The sequence below is a fragment of the Pinus tabuliformis genome, chromosome 8 (assembly GCF_031772625.1).
Source record: "Pinus tabuliformis cultivar Carrire ecotype Pingquan chromosome 8, CPIR1, whole genome shotgun sequence".
NCBI lineage: Eukaryota > Viridiplantae > Streptophyta > Pinopsida > Pinales > Pinaceae > Pinus > Pinus tabuliformis.
Genome location: NC_142294.1, coordinates 729,091,688 through 729,115,750, shown reverse-complemented (window position 1 = coordinate 729,115,750; position 24,063 = coordinate 729,091,688).

Below are 24,063 nucleotides of genomic sequence, written 5' to 3'. Positions count from 1 at the left end.
AGTCACCTTCGATCAATGTGACAAGTTCCCCATCTAGCTTAGACGTCTTGGCCTTCTTCTAGGGCTTTGACCATTCTGTCGGTTGCGGTCGTTTTAAGGGAAAACTAGTGGTGGTTGGTGTCGCACCTTCTGTCCCTGTATCTATTCCTGGCTCTGTGGTCACCTTCGGGCCACTTTCATCCTCTATCGTGGTAGCCCCTCCTGCTATCGCCTTGCCTGTAGAAGCCTGCGCTGCATCTCGGGCCACCCATACTTCCGCGACGTGTTGTTCATTCTACTTCTATGCTAAGCGCTTGGCCTCAGCCTTCTGTTTTTGGATGGTGGTCTCATTGTGCCCTACCGCATCTGGTCCGCGCCACTCCGGTGGCCAAATATCCAATACTGCAAAAAGATCCTCGTCAATGGAAATGAAAGGAAGTGTGGTCCACGTCTGTGTTGGATCCTTGCATGCCTGGATGTATACATGGTGCATATCCACCTTAAAATTGGTTATGTTCTTCACACTGTCATATATCTCTGTAGATAGACAGAGTTGCTGGTTGATCCACTATTGGATGTTCATGTCCATCAGTATCCATAAAATCTTGACTTCCTGGATTCTTGTGGCGTCCTTTGTCACCCAGAGCGACACATATTTTGCGGCCTCTAGCAAATCTTGGTCTAGGGAAGGTAACTGACTATCTTCAGGTAATTCACTTGTAACCAAAAGGATGGATAATATCAACCATGCACAGTGGAAGGTCTTACCCTCCTCTTGGGCCTCCCTACAATTGGTTAGGAATTCGTCACAGAGGAATTGTGCCCAATTGAACTGTTCCCCTTTTGCGCATTGCTAGCGTGACGACTATTGTTGGGATCTCATTGCCTCAGCATTTCTGCATCACTTTTCCTACCAACAACTGGGTAGCAACGTGGACCCCTTTTTCCAGAATACTATTAATAGCATACCCTCTCTGCTTTTTCTCCAATTTGTATTTCTTTTTCAGGGCTTCCATCATTGTCAAATCACCACTCATATCAATGATTTCCGCGGGGTCCCTGCCTTCATAGGGAAGCTGAGTGATCCTATGAATAAGCTCCGCCGTGATGGGGACAGATTTGTCTATCCATAAGTACCCATTGTGTACCAGGCAGAGCAGTTGCCTGATGACCAATATTGTAATGGGGGGCTGATGAAAATGTCGAATTGACAGGAGGTAGAGTAGTCCATCCTCTTTGACCTTTCATAGCCATTCCTGTGACTGTAGTGTCATAACAGCTCCCTCCATGCTTTGCTCCATTAGTTCGCTAGTTTCCAAATGGGGAAACTTCTCAATATTCGCAAGGACCCAATCTTCAAATTTTATAGTAGGGATGCAGCTGGTCACTGTGCCTTCGAACGGAACTCCTTTAGGGAGAGATGGGGTGATGAGTATGCTGTCAACGACATCCAAATCTACAGGCACCTTAGCCTTCCCTTTCCTTGGAGGAACATACTTGGGTCGCTTTACTGGATGGATATCTTCTTCCATTTCTTCTTCTGCTTCTATTTCTTCGACATAGGTTGAAGGATCCTCTTACTCTTCATCGCTCTCAACAGTAACGATTTTTCCTTTTTCCTCCATCGACAATTTTCTGAATTGTGGATTTCACGGAGACATCTGGACCGGTCGTGCTACCTGTGGGTTCTTCTTGGTCTGTGGCATCCTAGGTGATTTAGGGATTGGTTATGGATATCGACCTAAGTAGGGACTCCTATATTACCTTCCACAGGTCTTTTAACCATGGGTTTCCTTTTACGACTAGCTCATTCATCTTCTGCTACTCTATTTGAACTCAGAACAAATTACTATGCAAGGGGCCAAAGGGTGTGTGGTAACAAGCCACCTATGCTTTATATACCCTTTCAACTTCAAATTCAGCCACGCTCCTCATTTGTGGCTTATTAATGCGATTTTGGCGGAAAATACCTTCAGCCCTGTGTCTTAATAGCCCGCTGCCCACTCCTCGGCGTCTTTAATGGGACATCTTGTCATAAATAGTAGCTACAATGGTCACCTTCCAACCTTCCCATGCGGCAGCACAGTCCCTGGTACGCGGACACATTCTATGATTCTTACTAGCCTTGTGTTCCACTACCAAATCGTGCAGCCTTCCTGCAGATTTTTTTATAGTCCCGTGCCCTCTTTCAATTGCGTGGAGCATGGAGACTGGGCCTCCTACTAATAGTTAGGTGGGCGCACCCCTCGTATGAGCCTTCCTCTTCTCTACTAGCCTAGGCTGCGGGCACCCTTCATGTACCTGTGAATCCGATAGTGCATCACGGTCTGTGCTCCCTTGTTTAGTAGGGTGTAATCGTAACCATGATAGCAGGGTCACAACTCGTTCTAGTATCGTAGGAGCGCTGGCCAGGTCTGGTCCCCTCATTCGCACATTCGCGTGGCTTGTGTGTGTGCCTCCTATTCTTATTTTGTCAATTTCTTCATCTAGCCTCACTCTTTTCCTCCTTAGCCTTGCCCCCACTTCCTCTAGTTCATGAAGTCTCATGCTGCCGTGCCGAATGGCTTCCTGCAACCGGCGGTCCCTTCGTCCAAGTCTTCTCGTTTAGGTCGAACTGCTGGGGCAGTGGTCGGGGAAATTCTCTTTACTTCCCTGGTTTTATCATGTCTGACCGTGGAGAGAGTTCTCTTCACACACCCTGCTTTGTTTACAATCTTATCAGCCTAGCAAACCCTTGTTACACATAGATTCAGTTAGGTCAATGGTTGTATAGCATACAGTCGTGCCGTCCATCGTAGATGGGTGCCCGAGCTGCTCTGTCGTGTCTGCCCTGGTTGCGTTCACTGTGGACATCCTCCAATCCGTACCCAGAACAGCCTTCTACCTTCGCGCACATTCCATCTCCTCTTCCTATGTCCACGCCACCCTGGTGTGATTGTCACGTGCAGTGCTTCTTCCATCACACCATGCCACTTCTACTCTATGATTGAAGTTCTGCAGAGGTTGAAAAAGTCCTCCTCCTTTGTTGCACTATTGTCCACTGGCCGTTGCCGTACCTTGGTTGTCACATGTTGTAGTGATCTAATCATCATGTTACAGTTGAGTGTTGTGACTTCATGCAATGGGTTCTACCGTCATTTAATCTCCTCATCTGAATCCAAGGTGCAGGAACTATCATGCTCCCATGAGATTCTCCTGTCCCCTATGGGATTCACCTGATCCTGGTCCTGTGTTGTTAGCTGGTAGATGTAGTCTAGTTCATCATCACGCACCGGTTTGGTGTAGCGCGCTCCTTTGGCTGGGTCCAATGGAACTATAACATGGAGTGACTTTTTCTCGAATGTCATCTTTCGTCTTTTTAAGTTGATGACCCCATTCATGTCTGTGGCCCAATCTATTCCTAGCAATGCAGGGTATGGGTTACTGTCATCGAAAATTTCTATTACCTCAAAGTTTGTCTGCATACTTATGCCTTCAATGTCCATTATCACCCCTTGCAATCTTCCCATCGGTAAGATCTTTTGCTGGTTGGCCATTCGTAGTTGAATAGGAGATCGTTGTAGTGCGGGCTTGCACATGCGTTCCCACATTTTCTTAGGCAACACATTCGCATACGACCCCAAATCTAGTATGACCTGATCCATCTCATACTCACTGATTTGCACCGTCATTCGCATCTCCCACTTGATGCACAAAGCATGTTTTCCAAATTTACGGACTACGCGCGGCTCCCCTGATCCTGCACACCTAGTGATCAACTCTTGCAATCCTTTAGCTGCCTTATTGTCACGTAGCAGCTTCATACATGCCTCCAAACAGGTAGTAAGCATAGAGGGATCCATTCTTGACTCAATTGGATCCCTACTACTTGAAGTAGAGACTTCTGTGAAGCTCTTCTGAGCTTCCTTAGATGTCCCCTTCACCTGTTCCACCACAAAGTCAGGTTCCTTTGTAGGAGCATCGTGACCCTTCCCCTCTTCTCCGGGTTGTTTCCTCACATCTCCCCCCATAGTTGCACCACTTCTCAGTACCATGTTTACGCTAGGGTCCTCTTTGCGCGGTTCAGACCTCATCATTTGGACATTTTGAGTTGGCGTAGGCTGTAGTACCCCCTTTTCACGCATTTGGGCAATCAACATCAGATAATAGACCATTTCATGATCAAACTACTCACAGTATGGACAAGATATTCTCGTTGAGTTGGTATAGTCACGAGCATAGGGCCCGGACCCTCCGCAATTATAACAGATCAGTTGTCCGCATCCCTGTCTAGGCCCCATTCCTCCTCTCCCTCACCCTCGTCCTTGGAATCCACTATGTGGCCCTGTGGCTGAATCGAAACCCCGCACCTCAGTCTGCATTCGATAGGCTAGGGTCCTCTCCATCATTAGCTCATAGCTTCAACACATTCACTTGTCGTGACCCACTAACCTATAGAAGTTGCAGTACATCTGCTGTTGAGTCTGGGTATACTTCTGCAATAGGTGACAGTTTTCTATTGTGTGCTTTCCTCCTACTTGAAAAATGGTGCACCATAGCACAAGCGCCGCACTTGGCCTTGCTTGTACCTCCAGCCTTAATCGCATTGGCCCCCCTCTTTCGAGATAGTTCGTCAATACGAGGCATTGATCCTTGTCATGACCTTGACCTTTATATTTGATACACCCCACTTCTATACACGCCTCCGGTTGGGGCACCCTTTCTTGCTTCAAACTTTGCATTTCTAAGCATAGGTTTTGTAGTTGCACGTGGATTTGCTGAACTCCCAACCTCAGATCATGTATTGGAGTTTCATTCAACTGCATTGATGTCTCTAATGCTTCAGCTTGGGTTGAGATCCTTTGTTGTGATAGCGTTGTCCTTAGATGTGGTGTCAAAGATGCCACAGAACACACGCAGTGCTGCGCATCCATTAGCATCTTGTTAGCCTCGCGGATTGTACTCTTCAATCTCTGATCCAGATCCCACGAGGTTTCACCAGGTAGCATTGTGATCTCCTTGAACCCGATGATCGACTACATTTATGATTTTGGCTGGCTAAATTCTTTGTTCAATGCATCCTGGATCACCACTATTCCTGCATTCAAGTGATCACTAGAGTACTTTATATACCATGTTAGCGCACGATCCTACAATGTTCTTACCAGAGTAGCCTTTTCGATATTATCATCCATTACACCTTGGGCTTCCCATACAGACTTTAACACAAACCATAACTGATTTTGTTCCTCATCTCCTACGCCTCTATATACTGACAACTTGATTAAACTCGCCACTCCAACCCTCGGTGGTGGCAGAGGTGGGGTAGGTGAAGATGGGTTCGATGTAGGTGAAGTGGGGGATGGCGTGGATGTCGGTGGTACCAGTGGAATGCGTTGCTTTACCAATTGGACTACGCTTCTTGGAGAGAACCTTGTGAGCTCCTCCTTGCTTTCTCACGAAATAGAAATCAGAGGATTGTTCGCTAATCCTTCAGTCCCTTGGTAGCCTCTTCCGCTCCACATTACAACAAACATCAATGGATGCGCATAACCCATTTCTCACATAACAACATTTTAATCCAAGTATTCAATGATTTGATGTACTTACCCAGTGGTCCTTAGGGAAAATGCCTTTCTACTTCACTGTAACTCACAGTTGTGTCAATTGTGAATTCGGTGATAAACCCTCCTATTATTCGATCCAACCAATGATCTATCGCCCGGGTGATTTTATCTTTAGATACTTCCAGCCTACAAACCAACTCTAGAGTCCACACAATGGGCTGGCCGAGTCGGCACCTTCCCTGACTGTCAGCTAGCCTTGTGATCCACTCATACAGTTTTGTCAAGAACGATGCGAAGAAGATCTCGTGGATCTCTTTGTATATGTAGAAATCCAGCCACCTTTCCTCAGATATCCGTGGATTTCTATTTTCTTGCACCACAAACTCATGAAACTTCTAATCCAACCAATCTTCAAGTTCTTTCTTCATAGGGTTCCAGTGTTCCGACATTAGACATCCCTTAGGAAGATCCCAGTCCTAGCAACAGAACCATTTGTTGGCTTGTTGCGGCCAAACCTAGGTTCGGAAGAGTTATTAGCCAAACAAATCCTGCACTACCGGCCCTTTCGGCAATAGCCCATGAAGCGTGCACTGAAGTCTCACCCGAGGTAGTAGGAGAGGGTGTTGGAACTAGGTTTCCACACCCTTGGGATGTCTTGATGTGATCTGGAGGGGTCACGAACCATTCTGTAGCCTCGCGACACTCTATAATGTTGTCGGGCTTCTGTGTAGATCCACATAGATGCGCTTTCTTATTAATGAATTTATTATAGATCTGCTCTACTTCTTACAATCTTTAAGTAAATTTTAACAGTAACCACTAGTGCACGCAATCATAAATATGCATAAATTCATAACATAAGCAACAGATAGATCTGCGATAAAACACATAATGATTCAGAAATTATTATCTTTATCGATCCCCTTTTCAGTAAAACTACATCCGCCCTTCACACTCAGCTACAAGGGTCCATGCACATAGCTATGGACTCTACTAGGCCTCTGTGAACACAGCTGCAGAGCCTCTATCTATCTACCAATGCCCTTGACTTGGAGTTATAGACGCAAAGAGAATATTTCCTTCATAAACCCATAACATTAAGATCCAAAACAAGAACTACTTTCTAAGCATAGAGCCTTGCTCTATTTATACATTTCCATGGTCCGCGGACCATGGGTAGGTCAACTCACTTTCTATTTTCTTACATTATTTTCAGGCAGACAACCCTTTGACTTTACTCAATACAATTCATGCTCCACTCACCTTGTGGAGCATTTACCATAATTTTACCAAAAGTTGTGGGATTTGAGCCCCAAAACCATTACGCGAGGCCTCCGCTACCCAATAATGGATGAGTGGAAGAGTACCAAGGTGGCAAGGGTTCATTCTGGTTTGGATGGTAATAAGAGTAAGATACACCTGGCATGCCTTGTTGGTATGGTTGAGGTCCTTGAGGCCTCCTTTGATTTAGAAAGTAGAGTTTCTCAGCCCCACCTTCTTCCCCTTGGTATACAACTTTTAAACCAAGAAAATAAGGACATTTATCCATGGCATGGTTTTCCTCACAAACTGATTAGACCTCCATGAAATTTAATGGGCATTCATTCCTGGGGTGCCTTCTAGTGCATTTAAGGTAGAAAATAACTAGGGATCTATCCGCTTCCTCTTGTTTCCTCTTGATATACATGGTGTCCATTTAAAATAAAAGTTATGAAACATTTCACTTTTAAAGTCCTCCAACATGTTCCCAATCTCATTCTTGATGGAAGTTGTGGAAGGAGAGGAATTGACCAAGACTTGACTAGCCATACCCTTCTTTCTAACATCCCTAGAGTGATTATTGAGCATATTTTTAATGTCATCATAGGATAAGTTATAGATATATCCCCTAGATATAATGTTGAGGGTATCCAACATGTCTTCCTTGATTCTTCAAAGAAGAACTAGTTTGAGTGATTCAGGATCAAGGGTGCACCTGGCCATCCTATAACTAAGTTGAAATATATCCTCATAGTCTTCTAGGGATTCATCAAGTCCAAGAGTCATTCTAAATATTTATTCCTTGGTTTATTTGGACCTATAGCAGTCCCTGTACTTTTCATTAAAGGCTTATTGCATTTGAGGCCAGGTAGTGATGCTACCCCCAGGCATACCCATAGACCAGTGGAAGGCTACATCCTTAAGGGTAGAGGGGAATGACTCCAGCTTATGGTCATCATAGGCATAGCCATAGGTCCTACAGACAACAATAAATTCAAACATGAAGGTATCAGGACTCTTAAAGGTTAAACCATGGAAGTGTGGAAGGGAAGTAGGGCTTATATTCTTCATTCTAGCCTCTCTGTTAGTCTCTCTAATAGGGAAAACCTCATTGTTCTTGTTTTCAACCATATGTTGGGTAGCTAAACTGGGTTCTTCTTCTTCCCAAATAGGTTCTTCAAATATTTCAGGTTTCTCACCTAGAGGGTCTTCTAACTCCCGTGTAGTCAGAGAGGGAACCTGACGTTCACTGAAGAAGAGTGAAGGTTGATTGCTTGAGGGTGTGGGGGTTTTTGCTAAGAATTTTCCTTGAGTATCTCTACTCCTACGAGGCATGAATTTTTTTTTCTCTTTTTCTTTTATGTTACTTCTTCAAAACTATATGCAAAATAGAAAACAATGCTTAAACAAAAATAACATCTACCTAGACACCTCCCTGACAACGATACCAAAAAGTGGTGAGCCTTAGTATTGCACTAAGAGTGCTACAACTCCTAATGGCTCCTCAACTCTATTTATCAACTTGGGGTTCATACAAACTTCAAGGTGACAATTCTATATGCAGAGTAGATGGGATTCTACTCATGCCACCCTCAACTAGGACATATGATCAATAGTGTTCCAAGACCATTCCTCCTACTAAATTTGAACGAAATATAGCTAATGAAGGTGCAATTTAGAAGCTACCTCTAAATATGAAAAGGAAAATTCTATTATATTCAACTTGTAAATGCCATAGAAACAATTCATGAAAAGGAAAGCGCTAAACTACTTGCAGAAAGGAAACTACATTATCTTGCAATAATCCATCTAGTTATTAGATCTATTTGAAGAAAAGAAGCTAACCTACCAAATCAAAATTCAAGATTCTATGTACCATCTAACTAGCTCACACTTGCATGTAAATCAATGTTCTATTTGTGCCAAATCTATGACAAGGAAACTAACACTATTTTGTTTTTGCAATGAAGGAAAAGGAGGGTTTGCAGTGACCTAGGAGCTTCCCTTGATCATGAAGTCACAATTGGGGGTCAACATCCTTCTAAACTAACTCCAAATTGTAGCAAGGATCAAAACTGGTGGAGAAATAGGCTACTACAGGTGTGCTACAAGAGGTTGCTACAGCTGCCTTGTATTTCTATAGGAAGGTCTGTAATGTTACATGAGGGTTTCCGAGAAGGTTTAAGAGGTGAAAATGATGTTTTGAGGGTATGGAAAGGTGTATGGAAGTTGAGGGAGATGATTGAAGGGTGGCCAAAGCCCCTAGCCAAACTCATAGCCCTTTTGAAGTCATGTTTTACACTAGGAGGGATGCTCTCGGTGATCCTAGGAAAATGATCTCATGAAAAAAAAAATTAAGACATAATTTGGGGTTCACAAGAGAAAGTGAGGAAGTCCAATATGGTGGTGAATATGCCCTTGTCTACAGATCCAAACATCCCTACAATAATCACTTGCATATACGCATTTATCATTGACAAAATGAAACAACTAGTAGTGGAATAGATGAGTTAAATTTAAATGCTATCTAATCTATGCCAATACTATAATATAATAAATAAACCAACTGCTAAGCTCCAAAAATCACATGAAAAATAAGATGAATAACACAAATATCCTTCCAGAAAATCATAAACATAAGACTTTTGGATTGTGGTTGTAAATCCTTTTATTCAAGTTCCCATGAGAGAGATGAGGTAGAGGTTGCAATCATAGATTTTGATGGATTATTCTCTATTGAAATGCAAGAAACTAAGAAGCACTCTAAAACTAAAAGAGATACAAATACACAAGAGATAACTAATCCATTAGGTTGGGGCCAAACCCAAGAGCCTCAACCCTCTGGAACTAACTCAATTATGAATCAATAAGAAGCTTCCCATTATCATTGAATCAATGTCTAATACATCACATAACAGTTAAAAATAATAGTGCCAAGTTCTTGAGCTCAATAGCTACCTAGCTGAAAACAAAAATCGAATCCTAATGAGCTCTTTTACATGCTTATTTATACAAGAGGGTAGCTACTATCAGCTCACTAGAAAATATGAATATCTATCTCCTACAACTCGAGAATGGTGGATCTTGTTCCTCATTGCTTGCACTTGCTTGATTGTCAATGACCTCGTTACTTTCACTTGCTTGGCTGCCAATGACCTCAAGCTGATGTGTGTGTGTGTGTGTGTGTGTGAGAGAGAGAGAGAGTTGTGATCTTGGTCTGATTGAGGGAGTTAAAGAGGTGGACAACCCACTATATTCTCTCCTTATTGTCTACTCTGAGCCCCTGCATAGAAATCATCTCAAAAATTGCTCCATTTCCTGCAATTAAACCATATTAGGCCACATGACATAACAAACATATTTTATCCTTGTCACTAAGAATAATATAACAAAAAATGTAAATAAATGTGAGAAAGGGATAGTTCTAAAGCTATAGGATGGCATCATGACCCTTATAATGTACCTATTGATGAGCCTCATTAGGTTGCAACCTTCAGTGAGGGGGTAGTAGCTTCCTTCCGATAGGAGATTGTAAATGAGATTAGGGGGTTATAGCTCCCTTCCAGTGGGTGCTGGAGAACGAGTGGAGGTTGCATCCTCCTACTGGTTGGTTCCTGCGTGCTGGTAAGAGTCTACACCAGTACAAAATGTAATGAAAATTTTATTTATATAATAATAAAGAAGACAGAGATGGAAACAACAGTGATTTTCTTCCACATTGGGTTTCCACCTAAAATCTTGGTGTTCATATGCGTTGATGTGTTGCTTATGTGTTGTGATTTATTTGTTCTTTACTATATATTCAATGATAATGATCTAATAATGAAATTGTTAATTTAATCATCTGGTGGAAGTTTTGAAAAATAAATAATCTGAACATATGTGGTTTGCATTAATTATAGTCACGTACACACACGAGTTACATAAATAACAGTGGCATACAAATTTATGAATTTAAAATTGGAAATTAAAGTGACTTAAAAATACTCATTCACCCCCCCCCCCCCCCTCTCAGTATTTTTCCTAACAATAGGAGCTCTGGTTTAGACTTCATTGCATGTTATTCCTAAAAAACAAGAAGCAATTAAAATATTCTATCACCAGGTAAGTACCCGTATTCTAGTTTGAAGAGTTTACCATTTTTCACACTTGTTTAGTTTAGAACTCAAAGCATGAATGGTGAAAAATTTGATGGAGGACATATTTATCAACCCTCTATCCCATATCAAACATACTCATATAGTTAGTACTGAGATATACACTCTAAGGAGGGAGATAGAAACTAGAATTAGAAATGAAGTTGATGAATGTTTTGTTAAAACCATAATTATTTGAGCTTCCCTACTAGCTGTGCATTTCGACCCATACTCCATTATGCTTCTTATTAAGAATTTTCACCATGATTCTGGTAAAATCATTTACCATGAAGCCCGAAAAGTATTTCTTGAAGTCTAACAAGAATCTATAGTTAAACTGCTTGATTTACCTACCTATGGTAAAATTTTCTCTGAAAAATATTTAACAAAAAGATTTGCGGTCTAGGTCAAGGAAGAAAAATTTAAATTTTTACAGTGTTTAGTAAAAACTCCTAACAAATTTATGAACTTTCTCTTACCTATCCCAACTCAATCACTGAAACCCTTATACCGGACCTTATCTTCATTCTTGACTGTTGTTCAAGGGTATCCAAATGAATTAAACCTAGATGAACTAATGTTCATGTTCATAAGAGAAATACTTATGAATCCAAATGAAATTTCAATTAATTTCCTCGGTTACTTAGCCAACAATATTTATGTTGATTTGAATCCAACATCCCAATTATGTATCTTTAGAAATTGCACCTATTCAGTGCATTTTGTTTTATTTAATTATCCCAACTATTTTGTTTCCACTAAGCTTACAGAATCATACAAGGATGAATCAAGGAATGAGAAACGAATAGACTATTTCACCCAAACTTTATATCCAGGAAGAGTTATAGGAAGCTATGTAAATTTTTATAGACTATTTTTCTTTCTATTTACACATTAAGCTATAATTTGCAAAATATTCCTGATATAATATCAATGGGATTCTGAAGAATTTTATTTTTGACTCAAGAAAATAGTAACAACCAATGGTTCTATTGTCGTTGATACAACACCCTCCAAAATTTTGGCCTACATCTAATTTCAGAGCCTACTTTTACCTTTCATGTTTGTCATTTCTTATTGTAAGAGTCATCTCATGAAAATCCTTTAAGTTTTCTAGTCCCTTTAGAAGAAAACCAAAGTGTCATCTTTTGGTGCGGGAAGTTTTACACATTGTGAAAGCAATATTTTGGTCTATTTGAAGAGGCAACTTTGGTAGATATGGGTCCTATCTATCATATAGGCATATATTTGACTCATTCCCAAAGTTTTATGCATTTTCATACTAATTTCATCACAATTACTGCAAATTATATTTTAAGTGTCACACTTGGAGGAAAGTGTTTTTTTTCATCGTAATAAGGGGATCATGTTTTTTCTTAGTGTTGAGTGTTCTATGTTGTGTCGCTGATGATTTTGAGTGTGTGATCATGTTCAAGTCCTACCTGGGCTTCATCTCTGCTTCTTAGTCCCACACTTAGTCAAATTATGGAAAGTTTCATGCCCAACCAACCTGAGCTCACTCTACCCTTTGGAAAGACACATTGCACAATGGAATGCATCAGTGTTGCATCCCTGCCTCCCAAAACTGCACAATGCATAGTCACTACCTCCAAGGACTACACATAATGCAATAATAATGCTCAATCCTAGCCTCCTGACCTCCAAAACTGCGCAACCATGGCTTCTTGTCAATTTCCTTATGTGTATTACGCAATCCCAGTCTACAACCTACCTTCTTGGCTCCTTGAACTATGCAACTACATAATCTACTGGCCTCCCTCTCTCTCAAATTGTGCATTGTAAAGTCATAGTGGGCAATCCTTCCTCACTATGGCCATAAACTGTGTAGTATTCCTTCCTACGTCTCCAGTGTTGCGCATTTCATAGTCACAAGCCTAAAGACTTCACTCTTGGTCTCTAGAACTATACACTATGCAATCCTTGAGCCTTCCTCCTAGTCTAGTACCTAGTTCCAATTCAATCAGTTATTTTCATGAAGCATGTTATACTAGGAGTTTTTCAAGTTGATGTCGTCTTATCATGAGTGATTTCCAGTTGTAGGTACTAAATCTTCACATGATAAGGTGATGATCAAGGATAAGGAGAATGAGACTATACTAGAGGACACTTATGAAGTTGCAAAGACAAGTTGATCATTGAATAAGAAGATGAAGGGACAATAGATTGCAAAAAAAGTTGAAGATAAAGATCATGGTGAAGACTCCCTATCTTCAAGCCTTATGGAGGAGGAAGAGGAAGGGCATGTATCATCTCTCAATAAGACACAAAGATAGCAACAGAAAGAGTGGCTTGAAATTACCACATCTTCATCAAGTCCATGTCATTAATGTCATGTCATGTATTGTCAAGAGTGTCACTTAAATGTGTCATACGAGTCATCATTTTCCACATCATTTTTGGATGTAATTATGTAATTTTCAATAATATGAGACATGTAAAGTAAAGTAAGTCCAAAACTCGCCTATAGATTGTGAAAAGTCATGTAGAAGTCAAAGGGTTAGATGGAAGCTCAAGATTCATGAGGGGAGTCAAAGAGTCACAAGGGAGGTGGAGAGTCACTCCATTTGTTATATATACACCCTCATAGATCAAGAAAAGGACATTTCACCTTATCTTATCTAACAAGGAATTAGAGAGGAAAATAGTTCTTTTGAGGAGCAAGTGGAATCTCTAACGCTCCACTATTGGAGCTAATGGTGTTCATTGTATCGATGTATCTTGGGACTTCCGCTTAACACTTGAAGCTCATTAATCCAACACAATTTTATGTGCATGTCGTAAATTTTGTAAGACTATTCTTTGAATGTTTGTGATATATGTTGTTTTCAGTTGTACTAAAGAAACTGAACTATTTTGGTGGATTTGGTGCTTGTCTTGTTCAAGGTGTGTTGTACTTGTTTTAGTGATCGTTACTTCTATTTCACTAGTTGATTAATGATTCCTTCATATATATGCTCATGTGTATTTATTAGATTAGTACTATTACTCTTCTCCTAAAAGCTCACTTTCATTTCCCTCTAGTGAAAGAACATTGATACATTCTACAACTGAACATTCCATAAGGCATACTCATTTGTTCATTCAAAAGAACATGTACATTACTCTCTTGTGCTAACCATTGCAGCCAAGGAAATTCTATAAGGAAAATTGAAGTTGGCCCTTATTTCTGGAAGGGATCCTATACCAAACGATGTTAGGTCTAATTAGGACTTCACATCGAGGAGACCCCCTTGCATGTTGGAGGGTTCTAGCACCATCAAAAAATTCTTAATGCCTAATTATATGTTCATTCGTGCTTATGGTTTTGAAGGTGAACCCTATCATTTTCCTACGTTCATACCTACTTAGTTATGTGCTTTAAAACTGACCTGATAATGAATACATTTAAATAAATTCCATTTTCTATCAAAGAATAAGGAGTTATTTGTAACTCTTTTTTCTATTGGTCCTCCACAAATTAGACATAAGAATGCATTGGGAATCATAGAGAAGGAATTATTGGCATTTGGTTTGGAAAGAGATGTATCTTGGAATTTTTATCCCTTCCAAATTATATTAGATGCAAGAAAATTAGCTGGCCTACCTGCATATTTGCATGATGCAAAACTTGAAATTGAAAAATTGGCTAATCATGATTTTACTTTTGTGAATGATATTGATCTAGCTGAAATTCATGTATATTAAATAGCCATGGTTGAACTCAATTCTTCCAATTAAATACATATAAATAAAACACAAGGAAAAGATTACTTTGGAAGGAACAAATATTACAACCATTGATTCTCAAAATAAATCACTGAAGAGGAAGGAAATAAAGATTAGTGCAAAAGAACTACCATTATTAGTTAAGGCTATAATAAGTGATGTTCAAGGGGTTATGTTTTAGCAAGAAAATAATGATGTTCTGAAGAACATTTAACATACCTTGGAAGAAACTAAACCCAAGGGTTCTAGAGAGAGTGTTCTATTAGTAGATAACGTTGTGACAATTGAGAAACTCGTAAAAGCTAGAGTTAAGGAATTAATGTTGATCTTTGAAGAAGTTACCTCACAGTCAAGACCTATATTCTAATAAAAAATAAATTTAATTAACATAAAAAATTTTAATTTAACTCTCCTACAACCAAGATCTGGTTCAAATGCTCAGTTACTTGGATCCAAAGCCACTTCAACCCAGGGAAAATCGTAGGGGCTAATATTTTCCCTTGGGATAATTTTCTATACTTTTTCCAAAAAAAGATTCGCTAATTTCCATTTTTTTTGTAAAAATGATTCACCCAAATTTTATAGAATGAAATTATTTTATGCTAAAAATCGCCAAGAAAGTATATATAGACTATATAAAAATATTATAAATTTGAATATTTAACAAAAATATTTCCAAACATTTTATACATTTCATATTATGGACTAGTAGGATTTTCCAAGGTTTCTAAACTTTAAGATAAATTTCCATCCTTAAAATTTTCCATGCTTCAACTAATATCAATTTATCTAAGGTAAGTGATATAGAAATAGTTTAATGGCACAAGAAATAGGTAAAGTGGTAGCTAAGAGATTATTAGAATCCACTACCAAAAAAATAAGTATCACACCATCATTATTAAGGTTCAAGCGCAACTCAATTATGCATGAGTTGTTGTGAAGGCAAGGGTTAATCAAATTAAATACCTAGAGGAAAAAATAATCAAACAATTCGGTTTTCCGAATGATGGTAGAATGACTAAAGAACTACTATTATTGAAGGATAAGTAAATCAATAATTTAAAACGATCATGAAGAATTAGGAATATAATACAACTAATCTGGTAGAATCCTTTCAGCAAAAAGAAGAACAGGATAAGAATTTGCAAGAGATCAATAAGTCCTTAAACATCAGTGAAGCCAAATAAAAAGAGTTAGAAAATTTGAGAAATTGGCTAACGAATTTGAAGGACAGAGAAAAGGAACATTCAAGTGAAATAGAAAAAATATAAGAATTCTCTTGATGATGCCTTAAATAAAGTTTCATCTACAAATACAGATCCTGATAAAGATAAGCTTCTTCAAGCAAAAGTGGAAGGATTATAAAAACAATTAGATGGTAGAATATTGGAGAAATAATATTTGAAGCTAGGTTTAGATAATCAGCTTAAGGTGAAAAATAAGGTCATTGAATAACTACAAGCTATGTTAGTATGAAAAATGAAGAGCTTAAATACATGTAGAGGTGGTTATCAGAATATATCTTGGGAAATAAAACTTTTATGGAGGTTAAAGATAAAAGTTTAAACACGATCATTGAAAAAATATTGATATTAAATCCATATATCAATATTCTAGCTGGCTATGAGAATAATATAATTCCTAACTTAAATATCGAGGTCAAGAAATTAACTCCTCTCATTGAAGAAATATTTAAAAATTTTAATGTTATTCTAGATTTTTATGACTCTTACAAATCAAGAGTTGGGATTGCTAATTTTTTTTTACGGAGAGGAAGGAATCATAGCACTCATGATAGTAAAAAAAAATAAACAGCATCTTTAGGAAACAAATGATCAAATTTCCAAGGCTATGTAAAGCATCAAAAATTTCAACTCTGAATGGAATTATATTCAAAGGTTTGGTTTCATGTCTATTTGGAATAAGACATGTTGGATGCTTGGGGAACAACCATTTCATGAATCATTGAAAAAATTAAGGAATGATCTCAAAACTTTCTCATACAATGAATAAGGGGCTATTTCTAGTTAACCTATATTATATTCATATCTTAAGGAAATCAACACCTTCACTCTTATGGATAAAATGGTTCATTAGATTCCAAAAACCAGATAGTAGATCAACTCAAAACTTGTTTCTATCAAATCCAAACTAAAAATAATTCCTTCGTTGCCTAATATCAAATGGGATAAATTCATGAATCTGAAAAAGTGACTCGAACGGCCTAGCATTATCACTTTGGCATTGCAAATTCCAACCAATATTCTTCTGTTGTTGTCCATAAGTGAATAGATTGAAGTCTCAGATACTGATGGTTCAACTATTTTTCCTAATCCTAGGAAAAAGAACGTGATAATCACAAAGATTCAAATATTGATCATCAACTTGAGGAATACTCCTAAAGTTAGCAAAAGATCCAAAAAATTTAAAAATGTGTCCCATGCATAATCTACTTTTTTATTTAATTAATTCGCAATTTTAAAGACAATTAACAATACAATTATTTAAATTTTCTATATAAGGACCTTGTTTCTCATTTTTTTGGGTTGGGGGGGGGGAGAGGGGCGAGTGGGGGTCATCTTGAGAAGAGAAGGAATTTAAATTTTAATGGTCCAAATGTACTTGATACTTGATCGATCATAGTGCTTTTGTGATTTGACTATGAAATTTTAGAAATATAACTTTTGTTTTATTTCGTTTTCAATTTCTTGCAATCGTATGTTGATCATAAGATGGTTTATATAACCAACTTGATTCTTAAGGTTGACAAATTTTTAGAAGAAATATGTGGTATTTAAATTCTCTAGTTTAGCTTATTATATTGTAGGTATTGTGATAGAACAAGAACTTGAGAGCTTATGTTAGTCAAATTTCTTCGTCAATTCTGAGCAATGTAGGTTAATTTCATTTATAAATTCCAATGGATGTATGTTTTAGCAAAACACAATAATATGGGTTTAGTTTTTTGTTGTAGACGCTTGGAATAGAACATGCACCCTCTTCCTTTATTTGGATTTGTGGTCCAAATACAAGGCTTGTGGTATAAAGTGTTTTTTGTTGCAAGTCATTCTTTAAAATCTATTGTTAATGATACTTTTAAAACTTGGTGATATGAGTATATGAGTTGATTGTATGTCTATCTATTATTATTCTGATCGAAGAATTTGAATTTCCCTACTTGTTTAACCTATTTAATTTATTGCATGGTTGGTAGAATTTATCAAATTTCTTGTTTTGGCTCTTCATAACATATGTTTAGGCCCTTCACAACATTAAAGAAGAGCACTGAAACTCTTTTTCTACCTCATCTATTTTCTTCTTAATGAGAAAAAATTCAAAAGAATTATACTCTTAGAGGACTTAAGAAGTATATCAGGTAATTTTAATAGCTTTACAATGGGATGAATGCCACAGTGTGGCCTGATTATAGACGGTCTACTTTATATTCTTGCTAGAGTAGCATCTAGTTTTTGAATTGAAATTTGATGATAAGTGGATTGTGGCAAGACTTTAATTATCCTCATAAAAGTAAATAGTACAATTCAAAATTTATTTCTCTGCTGTCACTTTTAGTTATGGTGTAACACACCCCCTTACCATCCTAACCCACCCTCATGGAATTACATCCTAATCCAAAATACTGTAACATTGGTCATTAAAGATATAACCATTATAATTTTGTGACCAGTTGAATGCTAAGAAATTACATAATTATTTAAATCTAGTTTTGTTAATATTAAGTATTATTCTCAGTACTAATCATATCATTTGATGTCAAAGTAGTAATTCACACTGCAGGTGTAAGAATATGTAGATCATGCACAAATGAGGTGTTCATAAATACCTGAACAAATTTCCAAGTTAATTTAAGCAACAATATAATAATTCCAATTGAGCACAAATTTTGGTTTTCATTTTTTTTAATTGGCGATGATGTTAGTCCTCTGACTACACAGGTCTTGTGATGTTTTTCCTGGTCTTCCAACGATGGTTACGATAAAAAATAACATGGATACAATGGAAAGCTTGTTGAATGAAAACACCTCATGTTGGTATACTGGCTAAACTTTGTTTCGATCATCTAACAACCTGAACGTGAATAATATGGAAACTTTGTTGAAATAAAAGGGACCCTTTTTTGGAAAATTGACTCACCAACTTGTCAGTAATTCGATGAAGATGTGTATATCTTTGCGATATTTCCTTCAGATTGGTGTCACTAGATTGACACAAGGATTACCAAATTTATGATGGCTATGTGGAGGGATTTCAAAAAATACCTCTAGCTTCGATGACCAAGGTTCTGACAAAGGTTTGCGTTGGAATTATGATGCCAACTTGGGATGTCTAAATTTCTACCATATGCGATGTGATGTTTATTGAAATCTAGATTTTCCATGAGAGCAATGATAGGGGGTCGAAAGAATGACCAAAGGCCTTCAAAATTTGAGTGAATTTGTAGAAGTGAGAGAAATTGTGAGGTTGCACGTAGTACCCAAGAAAATTATATAAGATCAAGATGCAAAGTTTACTTCCAAGTTTTGGAAGGAACTATTTGTTGGCATATGGACAGAGTTGGCATTTAGCACACCATACCATCCACAAACATATGGGTAGATTGAGAGGATATAGAAGGTACTAAAAGGCATGCTTAGAATGTATGTTATGCACCATCCAAAGAAGTGGTAAGAGTTTCTTCCACTAGTAGAGTTTTCTTACAGTAATGATTACTAGAATTATTTGAAAATGATTCCATTTGAAGCTCTGCTATCAATTAGAGTGATCCAGTGAATAGGTTCCTCATTGGGACTAATATGCTAAAAAAAATGGATCTAGAGATGATGACTATCAAACACAATTTAAATGTGGTTCAAGACAGGTAGATGAGTTATGCAGAACAACATAGAGTGCACAAAGAGTTTAAAGTTGGGGAGCATGATTATTTGTCACATAAACCCAAGAGAATATCTCTAAAAATTAGGTCATGTTCCAAGATAGAACCATGGTTTTGTGGGCCATTTCAAGTTCTTTAAAGGATGGGGCTAGTGGCACATAGGCTATCCATTCCACCAACGATGAAATTTTTGTTGTCGTTGCGACAAACACCCTCCAAAATTTTTCTTACACTTGAATCTTGGAGCCTACTGAGGATATTGCGATATATCATGCCATGGTTAATTCATGGTCATCTAATGTTTTGAAAAGTGTTGAGTCTTCTTTTAAGTTTCAAATTCATTTTCTCACACATGTTCTTTCTTCGATGAATTTAGAAACACACATCTTTCTATGCAAGCTTAGATAGGAATTACGCAACTCTTGAAGGTAAGGCTTATGCAATCACTAGCGATAGTGACTATGAAATACATAAGCACATTCTACTATGAAATACATAGAAACAATTAGTGTGCACTCTCCATTGATAGTCTTCCTCACTTTGATTTCAATTTCCCTTCTATTTCAGTAAATTTTCTTAATTATCGCTTTGGCGCATCTTTGTTTTCACAAATTTCATTTTCATGTTCACAACTATAATTTTATCTTGTGTTCACTTTAATAAGTATTGTTTTCATATTATCTTCTCTCTAGAATGTTTCACTTTCACTTTCTTTAAGCCTTTTCAAGTGTCGTTTGCACTTTTCTCTTACTTTTGCAAGTGTCATCTTTTGACATGGGAAGTGTCACACATTGTAAAATTGGAGTTATGGTTCATTTCAATAGGAAAATTTGGTACTAGTGGGTCTTTTCTATCATGTAGACGTTTATTAGGCTCATTCCCTAAGTTTTATGAATTTTCATACTAGTGTTGTCATTGTCATCTCAAAGTATATCTTAAGTGTCACACTTGAAGGAGAATGTTTCTTTGTCGTTGCATTAAAGGGGTCATGTTGATTCTGAGTGTTGAGTGTTTAATGTTGTGTCATTGATTATGTTGAGTGTGTGATGATGTTCAAGTCTAACCTTAATTTCATCTCTTCCTCACTAATCCCACACCTAGTCAAATTCTAGAAATTTTCATGCCTGACCAACTGAGACTCACTTTTCCCCTCTTAACTACACATTGCACAGTTGCAAGCCTAAATCATGTATCCCTGCCTCTTGAAACTACAAAAGGCACAATTATTGCCTTCAAATACTGTGCATTACTGTTACAAGTCTATTTGGGCACATCACTCCCAATGATTAGATCAATACAAATAGGGCTCATCAAACCCTAATTCAGTTGCTACATGCCCTAGACAAGTCATCATATTGAAACTTTTCATCCATGAAAGTTTCATAGCTTGAAACCCTGCTGAAATGCCTCTTTGGGACACCAGTGCAACCTTGTTTAGAGGAAATTTCTCTGCATAGTAGTTAGGCCCATTCAGACCTATGTTGCAGTGCACTTAGGCCCACTTTAACCTGCACTGGGCGAGGATGAGCGAAATTGACATAGGATTTTGGGAATATTCCTTGATTCTAGAGCATTCTAGAAGGATGCCAAGCTCTTATCTCATCCTATGAGATCATTTTTGGATAGGCTATGGATCAATTAACCCTCTATCCTCTCATCCCTTTCTCCATGGAAACTAACTATCCAAATATGTAAAACCATTCAATGCCCAATTTATGACAAAACCACTTGCATTTCCCTATAAATTGATCACCCATCATAGTGATTAGGAGGCTAGAACTTGGATATTATAGAGAAATATTGTTGGTTTGAGACTTGAAATCATTTTCAAGTAATATTATGCTGCTGGATTGATGTGCTATTGGTGTGATGAGAGTTTGGACTAAGTTGGATGAGTGACATGAGTTCGAACTACATTCAGTGTAACTTCTCCTTCTATCAATCAATAAAGTTGTTTGTTCCTTTTCCAATACTTTTTTCTATACCTATGATGAATGTATGTTCAAATGTTGTTGATTCCATTTGTTTACAATAGATAGATCATATGATTTGATTGTTGTCATCTTCTGTTTATGTTGACAGGTATCGATTGAGCGAATTCAGTTTGAGTGGGAGCAACAGGAGCAATTCAAAGGAGATCAAAGGAAGTGAAGGATCACAAGTAGGTTCATTTATCTTTTCTGTCTATTGTAGGAAAAGGTTAAACATCTTTACTTCTGTTGTTCTAAGTGTAACTACCCACTTAGGGAAGTTGTACTTATTCGTAGGTATTGTTAAAATGTGGCAACAAGAATATTCCAATTTCAATTTGTCCTTGAATTAAAATTGAGAATTAAAATTTGAATTTAGTCTCACCAGTTGCTTGAAAAATAATTAATTAATTCATCTTGAGTTAATTAGTTGGAGAAATTCAAACATGAAGTCTTTTTGAAGTCATGCAACAATTATCCCTTTGATTGAGGAAGTTATCCCTTAATTAAGGAGATAAGGATGAGTTGTATTTGAGTTGTAATTAGTTAGCTCAGTTAACTGAGTTAATTCCAGTTAAATTAGTTCCAAATAGTTGGAGGAACTAATTGTGAGTTCAGTCAGTTAATGCACGCATGCATGAAACTAGTGTACTCTAGATAACTGAATATTCTCTCATAATTAACGCATGCATGTCAGTTCAAACAAAGGCCCAGTTTAGATTAAAGGCAGGGATAATGTATTATCAATTGCTAGAATTTTCCTATAAGAAAACCTCTTGCATTCAGAAGGAATTCATTCCTTGAGATTTGCACAGTTTTACAATGTGTTGGAGCAGTGTGTGAGATCAGTGTCACACAAGGTTACAGCTAGAGTACCCAGGAAAAACTGCACAAGGAAATAGGAGGCTTGGAGGACAGAGGAGAAGGCATATGAGTTGTCTATTTTGTCTATGAGCAACAGTGAGGGATTGTACTGAGAGATGGATAGCTGTGAGAGATAAAGCTTGTGTAATCCTGAGATATTTCCACTTGTATGATAATACGGATAGTGGGGTTTTTAGCTGAGGCTTTCCCCAGAGTATTCTTCTGTGTTTCATGTGTGATTGATTCTTCTTCTCTGTTATATGTGTTTTGTTTGATCTTGCTCAAATCGATTAAGTTTCCACAAGTTTTATTATAGAAGTAGGTTAAGTATTTTTCTTTAGTCTATTGCATAATCAGGTTAATCTATAGTGTGAATCTCTACATGGTATCATGGCAAAGGTGATCAGAGTTGTGAACAACATACTGAGAAGGGAAAAGTTCAAAGTTCAAAGTTCTTGACTGTAGGTGCAAAATAAATTTCTTATCACACCTCAAAGTTCATAAATGGTGTTCAATGGCTTGAGACTCGAGTATGCCTTAGATGGCAACTCAAATTACATAGCATGGAAGGATCGCATGGAAGCAGTATTAGAAGACAATGGTTTGAAGGATTTCATTGATCAAGAAATCCCTAAGCCAACTGCAGCTAATGCCCAAGAATTCGTTGAGTCACACAAGGTTACAGCTAGAGTACCCATGAAAAACTGCACAAGGAAATAGGAGGCTTGGAGGACAGAGGAGAAGGCATATGAGTTGTCTATTTTGTCTATGAGCAACAGTGAGGGATTGTACTGAGAGATGGATAGCTGTGAGAGATAAAGCTTGTGTAATCCTGAGATATTTCCACTTGTATGATAATACAAATAGTGGGGTTTTTAGCTGAGGCTTTCCCCAGAGTATTCTTCTGTGTTTCATGTGTGATTGATTCTTCTTCTCTGTTATATGTGTTTTGTTTGATCTTGCTCAAATCGATTAAGTTTCCGCAAGTTTTATTATAGAAGTAGGTTAAGTATTTTTCTTTAGTCTATTGCATAATCAGGTTAATCTATAGTGTGAATCTCTACATGGTATCATGGCAAAGGTGATCAGAGTTGTGAACAACATACTGAGAAGGGAAAAGTTCAAAGTTCAAAGTTCTTGACTGTAGGTGCAAAATAAATTTCTTATCACACCTCAAAGTTCATAAATGGCGTTCAATGGCTTGAGACTCGAGTATGCCTTAGATGGCAGCTCAAATTACATAGCATGGAAGGATCGCATGGAAGCAGTATTAGAAGACAATGGTTTGAAGGATTTCATTGATCAAGAAATCCCTAAGCCAACTGCAGCTAATGCCCAAGAATTCGTTGAATGGAAGAAGTGTGTGAAAAAAGCGAGAAGGATTACTCTAGAGGGAGTTCGAGACCATATTGTCTCGAGTCTCCATGGAAAGGAGACTCCATTTTCAATGTGGAAGACATTGAAGGACCTATATTAGAATAGTAGCGGCTAGAGGAAACTGGCGATCAAGGACAAGCTTCGGAAAATGAAGTGTGAAAAGGGCGACAATATTTCTACATATCTGAAAAATCTCACCACCTGCAGAGATGAGCTTGGTAGTGTAGGAATAATGACAGCTGATGATGATATGGTGAGCCTTGCTCTCCTCAGTCTTCCAAAGAGCTGGAATAGCTACCAAGACTCAGTGA